Consider the following 8,436-nt stretch of genomic DNA (forward strand, 5'->3'; position numbering starts at 1 on the left):
ACAAGGTGACTCATTAAGCCCACTGCTCTTTAATATAACAATGGACGAAATAATAGAAGCAGTACGTAAAAGTCATGGTTACAGAATAGGGAACAAAGAAATCCAAATATTATGTTATGCAGACGACGCCGCATTAATCGCCGAGACAGAAAACGATCTCCAAAGGTTAACACACATCTTCAATACAACAGCCAAGAAATACAATATGATAATATCAGCAGAAAAAAACCAAATGTATGACAAAATCTAAATAACCACACCCACTATGATGTAAAATCGAAATTCATAGGAAAATAACAAAGCAAGAAGCAAGGTTAAGATATCTGGGAATAGATATAACCAGTTACGGAGATGTTGAAGAGGAAGTACGACAACAAAGCTTAAAAGCAAGTAAAGCGGCGGGATCTCTTAATGACACAATTTGGAAGAACAAACACCTAAGACAAGACACAAAAGCAAGAATCTATAAAGCAGCAATTAGACCTACATTGATATACACGGCGAAGACAAGACCTGGCACATCTAAAACGAGTTGACTACGACTACTAGAAACAACAGAGATGAAAATACTCCGACGAATATCGGGGAAAAGTCTGTTGGATAGGGAGAGAAGCGAAAATATAAGATCATACAATATAGAAGACATAAATGGATGGGTGACAAATCGAAAACAGGAGTGGAAAGAAAACACAGTAGAATGACAGTGGATAGGATAGTACGAATAGCACGAGATGTCACCAAATAGACGAAGAAGTATTGGCAGACCAAGAAAAAGATGGTGCGATAACTTAAACAATTTAGGAGGCTAATATTGAAGAAGAAACAGACAAGAAAGAAGAAGTGTAATTATTTAAATATCTGTCAATATAGTCCAGTAGACAGAGATTTGTCTTCTAAAAATCATAAGAACAAGCTAAATTTTGATGAGAATGTCAATTTTGGGACCCAAAAAAATGCAAAAAGTTGCCACTCCTACCTCCGGGCCTTCCCCTAAAACCTCCATCGTAGAGGGTAGGGATGGCGGTTTTTGACAAAACACCGGTTTTCGGTTATACCGTATTTTTTTTGAAGATATTCTTCTTTAGCGGCGAATCGATTGAGGGTAAAATTTGATTGATCCGCGCGCATGCGCACACCGACAGTATGGTATTAGTTGTTATACGGGCTCTGATTGGGTGTTGAAATTTTGAAATGATCTGTCATTGTTCAATATGGAGGTTATCGGTAAACAAAAATATTGTATACTATTAGTTTTTATTGATGTGTGAACAGAAATAAAATCAAATTTATAATTATAGTGACTTTTTAAATAGTTTTGAAAAGCCGCAGGTACATAATTCTAAATGTTTCAGTTGGAAATACCTTATAGTTTCAATACCTATCTATTTGGAAAATGTAAACAAAATAATGTAGTTACCTATTAGTAGGCAATGCTTTAATTTACATAATCTGATTACGAACAAACTTTCTACAAATCTTCATCTCATATATCGTTTTCTTACTCTATATTTTGTTGTATTTTATCTCGACAAAAATCAAACTAATAATTTTATTAAATTCATATAAATTTATGGTGTAAACGTTTAGTTTGTGTATATTCCCACATGACGTATACGAGAGTTTGGTGCAGTTTGAAATGGCGTCAACTTTCGTACGGCGCGGTAGACGTGAAGTGGGTTCAAGCCCCAAGCAAGTTATTATTTTTTTATTTTTTTTATAGATTTTATGATTGTAAGTATATTATTATGTAATTTTTGAAGATATTCTTCTTTTTTGAAAGCGGTAGATAAGAAAGTTAGTTTGATTTTTAAATAAAATAAGTACAAATAACCTTTTAAGTATATTTACTTCGTTTAAATTACCTATTATATAATAGAAGAATATCTTCTTACGTGCGTACAAAGTACACACACATTCTTTTTCTACCTATGGTTTTACCTGGCGGTTATAACCGAACCGGTCAAAAAACCGGTTATTCCAAAAACCGGTTTTCGGTATTTTTATTTAATATTTAAAACCTAATAGGACTCCACAATTACATACTAAGCCCGAATAATCTAACAACAGAAGAGGTTTATAATAATATAGTATATAGCATAAAAGCAGCTGCAAAGGACGCCCTTGGTATCAGAGAAATTAGAAAAAGTAACAAATACTGGTGGAATTCAGAGACGGAGAGACTAGTCATGGAAAAAAGATACTATACCAGAAATGGCTTAACACAAAAATGAAGAAGACTACAACAGATATAGAGAAAAGAAAAGAGAATCAAGACATAAAATCATTCAAAGTAAGAGAGAGACCTGGGATCGAAAGTGCCAAGAAATCGAAGCACACATAGGAGGACGCAAATGCAGTGAATCATGGAAATTTCTGAACAAGATCAAGAATAACGAAACACGCAACGACAAACTACAATTAATACCAACAGATAAATGGGTTCAACATTATAAGGACTTATTAACTGAACAAAGGCCCGAATACTCACAACCAACAGAGACGGAATTACAAATTGTAGGGGAAGAAATAAACATAAACAGTGTAGCAGTTAAAAATGCAATTAAACAACTAAAAAATGGAAGATCTCCTGGTCCAGGTGGAATCAATGCCGAACTACTGAAAAATGGAACTAAAAAACTTTTCGAATCTCTGGCATAATATGTATTTACAAAGTACATAAATGGCGAAAATGTACCCAGTGACTGGAAAATAGCTTATATATCATCGATTCATAAAAAGGACAATAAACTAAAATGTAGCAATTATCGCGGAATATCCGTAACAAATACAATAAGCAGAGTATATACAAAAATTTTAAGAGAACTGATTGAACAAGAATACTCAGGATACGAAGAAGAAGAACAATGCGGGTTTAGAGCTGGAAGGTCCTGTACGGATAATGTATTTTCGTTAAAACAAATCATCGAAAAAAAATTAGAACGGAATAGGCCAATACACCTAGTTTTTATAGATTTACAAAAAGCATATGACAATATACCGATACCGAAACTATGGGAAGTACTGCAAAACTCCAACATTAACTTTACTCTCATAAAAGCTGTCCAAAATTTATACAGTGACATGAAATCTGCAGTAAAATTAGGAAACAAAATAACAGATTTGTTTACAGTCAACATAGGTCTACAACAAGGATGTTGCATATCACCGAGTCTGTTTAATATATCGCCAAAGCCCTTGCAACATGGAAAAGAAAATGCAGTGGAATGGGCATCCAAATCGACGACAACACCCTTCAGTTTGCAGACGATCAGATAATATGTGCAAACGATAAAGAAGATTTGGAATATATGACTCGCAAATTGAAGGAAGAATACGAAAAATGGGGATTGCAGATGAATGTAGAAAAACACAATATTTATGCCTAGGTGAGGATTCAACTGATATGATATTGGACAATAAACAGAAAATAATTAGCTGTGATAAATATAAGTATTTTGGCATTAATTTCAACAAGGAAGGTACTGACGACGCAGAAATTAAGAGCAGAATAAATAAAGCAAAAACGATAATTAAATCATTGAACGGAGTTTTGTGGAGTACCGAGATAGGGAAACAAAGAGAAATGCGAATATACAACACCATGATTGGTATACGGATCCGAAACATGGAGAATAAAGGAACACCTATAACGAAAAATAGAAGCTACTGAGATGGACGCCCTAAGAAGAGCAAGTAGAACATCGAGATTGGACCGGGTTAGAAATGAGGAAGTAAAGCGAAGAATGAATTTACAGGAAACGGTTGTAGAATGCATTGAGAAGAAACAATTAACGTGACCATCCCAGAAAAAGGTGAACCATTTTATTTCACGTTAAAATTCCTGAAATCCAAACACTGAGAGGAAAATTTAATACCCTTTTTAATTGCTGCTCGGGAAAAATGTCTGATTTTGAAAAATGGCTCGTAGGTACCATTAAAAAGCTTGGCCACCCCATAGGCCTTGGATTCAGGCCTATGTGTGCCATTTAACTCGACAAAATGTTCAAAATTAAAGCTGCGATCTTGGAACGCGTTTTCCATCTTGATGTCGCGCTGATGAAGCCTTTTAATAAAAAAATATTATTTGGTTAATCTAATTATCTGTTACAAATTTCTTCCATCCTACAACTTTTGTAAAAAAGGAATGTGTATTTTGTACGCACGTAAGAAGTTATACTTCTATTATAGATTCCAACGAAATTAATATGTACTTTAAACAGTTTATTTATATATTATTTAAATATTAAACTAATTTTAATACTGACTACTTTCCAAATATTTTTTAAAAAACAATATCAAAAATTAAAAAATAAAAGAATAAAACACACACAAAGACATTAAAAATGCCACAAAGAAATGATTTCTGAACAATAATTGTTGGCAAAAATTTTAACTAAGTACGCATTTTCTAACAAATAAACTTACAATCATAAAATGTATAAAAATAAAAAAATAAAAACTTGCATTGGGATTCGAACCCGCGTTTATTCGGGTGCTTAGGATTTGAAGTCGAAGCCTCTACCCATTTTGCTACCTACACGTACTTGTCATGTGCGAAGATAGGCCAACTGAACGTTTTACTGTTTGACAGTTCTGAATTTAATCAAATTAGTTTGATTTTTGTGGAAATAAAATATTAAAATACAACAAAACATAGAGTAAGAAAACAATATATTAGCATTACCTACTAGATTGGTACATACATTTTCCAAGTAGGTAAGCACCTATGCAATTTTTGAAGTTATACTTCTTTAGGAGCGATTTAGGGTGCAATTTTATTCATCTGCGCGCATGCGCACACAGACAGTATGGAGTTCGTTACTAAATGTTTTAATTTATGTATGTATCAGTCCAGAAAAGGTGTGGAAAGTATTTATAAGTGTTTTTAATATATTTTTCTATAGGAGCGTTAAAAATGCTACTTTAAAGCACCAGTGCTTTAAAAATTTTAAGGCACTGCAGTTAAAAGTGAATTGTCAAATTGTGAAACGTCAAAATATGTATATTTCATTTATTAACATTAATATTAATAATACAACTTGCGCAATTTGAAAAAGGTGGTTTAAAAGGTTTTGTTTAAATTTAATTTAAACTGTATTATTGCATTTTTAACACGTTTGTAGAAAAAAACTATTAAAATTTGTTAGAATATACAAAAATAAAAGTAGATGTTATTCTATAGTTGTTATGATTTACGTATTGACAATATAGGCAGTTTTGTAGGTATTGTCCTGTAACTGAGAATGAATAAATTATAATTGTTGATATATAAGACGTTTGTAGAAAAAATATTGTATGATATAGGTGTTAAAAAGTACATTTTTAAGGCACTCATGTGAATTGCAGAATGAGCGAAGCGAATCTTTCACATACGTGCCTTAAAATTGTGCTTTTAACATTTATGTCATAAATAACTATTATTATAATTTTTGTGTATTTGGACTTGTCTACCTCGGGAATAAGATAATAAGTAATATTTAAAGTATTTTTTAAAATTCACTTCGTATGTTTGTCACTATGCCTGAGAAATCTTGTAGCCCGTATAAACAAAAGGGTATAGCTCAGTGGTAGAGCGTTGGGCTGGAGGTCAAGAGGTCCCCGGTTCAAATCGTGGTGTTTTCTAATCTTTTTTTAAATTCTGGTATTGTTTTAATAAAAATTTTTGGAAAGTAGTAAGTAAAAATTAATTTAATCTTTAAATAAAATACAAATAAACTGTCCGAAAGTATATTTATTCATTGAAATCATATTTAGAAGAATAAATTCTTACGTGCGTACAAAGTACACACCCATTCTTTTTTTATTACAGTACTGAACCATTTACAATAATTACGTCCCTGTTGCTTTTAAAAACTATTTAAAAAGTCACTACAATTATAAACTTGCTTTTTTATATGTTATTACAACAATAAAAACTAATATACACAACATTTGTTTACCCATAACCGACATATTGAAGAATTGTTGACAGGCCATTGTAATTACCCAATCAGAGCCCGTATAACGTTTGAGCTGCGCTCAGGACAAAGACTTTTGATGAATTCGCGCACATATAAATTTACTTTCAACGCGTCTAAAGAAGTATAACTTCAAAAAATCTCATGAATACAATTGCAGTTTATTTGATTTTTAAATCTTCGTTTTAAATTCATACACGAAAAATAGGATTACACAAATGCCAGACTCTTTTAGAAATCGAATTTCGCGTTCTGTCTTTCTCTGAAACTCTGTTTTTTTTTTTAATTCAAGTCCCTTGTAACAAACTTGCAGAGTTCCACTAAATTTAGTATTCCAATAAAGCAATTTCGTTTACCGCATCCACCAAAGGGTAGAGACATAAAAGTCTATGATAATTTCAAACAAGGTTAAATCGACTGAGGCATTGCTACTGTACCTTTTCTGTTCTATTGAGTAGAAGAATCTGGAATGTTGCACCATAGACGTTCTTAGAGCGAATTATTTGGGCTACGAAATTAAGAAAAATATACAGGTGCTTACTGACTAGAGAATTTTCTTTCGAACGTACCAAATGAACTGAACCAGTCGAGGGCGCACAAACAAGCAAATGCTCAGGTTATTCGGAATGTTCGTTCTATTCTCCTGTGACGATAACATAATTTTATCATCTAGAGTACGCTAATGAATCAAGTAAAAAGTGTTTTTATACCGTCTCAGACGATATAAAAGTCGGAACGAAAAGCCTAGTTGATTATTCTTGGAGCGTTGATTCAAGAATAATAAGCAACAACGAGGTATAAGAGGTGAGTTATCCCGACAATTTTCCGCCGTTGTTTTGGTGCGTTAAACGAATCCGACGGTTTTTCTCTTTACCTATCCTTATACGAGCGGTGATCGTATTTCCCAACATGTTTTTTCCCCTGGCGAGCTGAGCGAGATTTCCTCTCCTTATGCGTCCATTTCATATTAATAAAAGTAATTCCTAATCCACTTCACATTCATATACAAAATATCGTCACATCGACCCGAACCGAAAGCTCGATGCGTAGATTATAAATATATTTTATTAACGAAATTAACGAGTAATTAAGGCTAATTATCTTATCTTTTGCATGTTTTGATTCCAAATAAAAATGCCTTAAAAAGGGAACTTTTGTCTTCGACTGTTATCTGGAGCAACAAACGCAACGACCACGTTACACTCCTCGCTCCCATGTTCTGTTGATTTCATTTTAGTCTTCTTCCGACTATCGTAGCAGAGAATCTAGTAGTAGCTGCTGAAGCTTTTTTTGTTATTCAATTTATTATAAATATAAAGAAAAAAAAACATTAAAAACACATTGGATAATGAGGTTGTTTTTAAGCGGCAACAAAACAACTCTATAGTTGCACTCGGTTCGTCTCTATCTTAAATATATCCTATAGGAGAAAAAGCAAACTTTGAAAAAAAAAATACATTTTCCTGTACCTGTCGATTTGGTACATTTTGCTTTTTCTCTTCGGAAACTGCCAAGCAACCTATCAATCTTTTTCTTTGCTTGTTTGGAGGTACATCCTACTTCTTCAGCTATCAATATCCATGCATCATTTTTTTATTTTATTATATTGCCCATGTTTTGTATTTCATATTATCCGAGAGCGTTTATATAAATCACTAGATACTACTGACTATAGTAGTCAGGACGTCTAGACGTCTGAATAAGTCAGTACGCACCTTAAGCTAGTGATAGTAGTCCAGAGAAATAAGATTTCTCTCGTGACAGTTCACCCTCCAGGCCGAAACCAAATTTTTTGAGTAGTATGGACATCTTTGAGTAGTATGGACGGGAATAAAAGTAAATGGTCGACCAATCAATAATATACGGTTTGCCGACGACACTATTTTATTAGCCGAATGTCTTGAGGATTTACAACAAATGGTTGACAGAGTGGTAGAAGTCAGCCAAGAAAACGGACTGTCCCTAAACACAAAAAAGACACAATTTATGGTAATCACAAAAGTTCAACAGCGCCAAGAAAGCATAACAATACATGGAGAACAAATTAAAAAGGTTGAAAAATATAAATATTTGGGTACAATAATTAATGAAACTAATGAGTACACAGAAGAGATTAAAGCAAGAATAGGACAGGCAAGAAATGCTTTCAACAAACTAAAAAAAGTACTCTGTAGCAGGGACATTACAATTTCTTTAAAGATAAGACTTCTGAGATGCTACGTGTTCTCCGTATTATTCTATGGGTTGGAGGCTTGGACATTAAAGAAGGATGTTTCGGACAGATTAGAAGCCTTCGAGTTATGGGCCTACAGAAGAATATTAAGAATAAGTTGGGTGGATAGAGTCACGAATATCGAGGTGTTGAGAAGAATGGGAAAAGATAAAGAGGTTTTAAATACAATTAAAGTCAGAAAACTGCAATATCTGGGACATGTTATGAGGGGCGAGCGTTATAACTTGTTACAATTGATAATGCAAG

This window comes from Diabrotica virgifera, chromosome 3, assembly GCF_917563875.1.
Source record: "Diabrotica virgifera virgifera chromosome 3, PGI_DIABVI_V3a".
NCBI lineage: Eukaryota > Metazoa > Arthropoda > Insecta > Coleoptera > Chrysomelidae > Diabrotica > Diabrotica virgifera.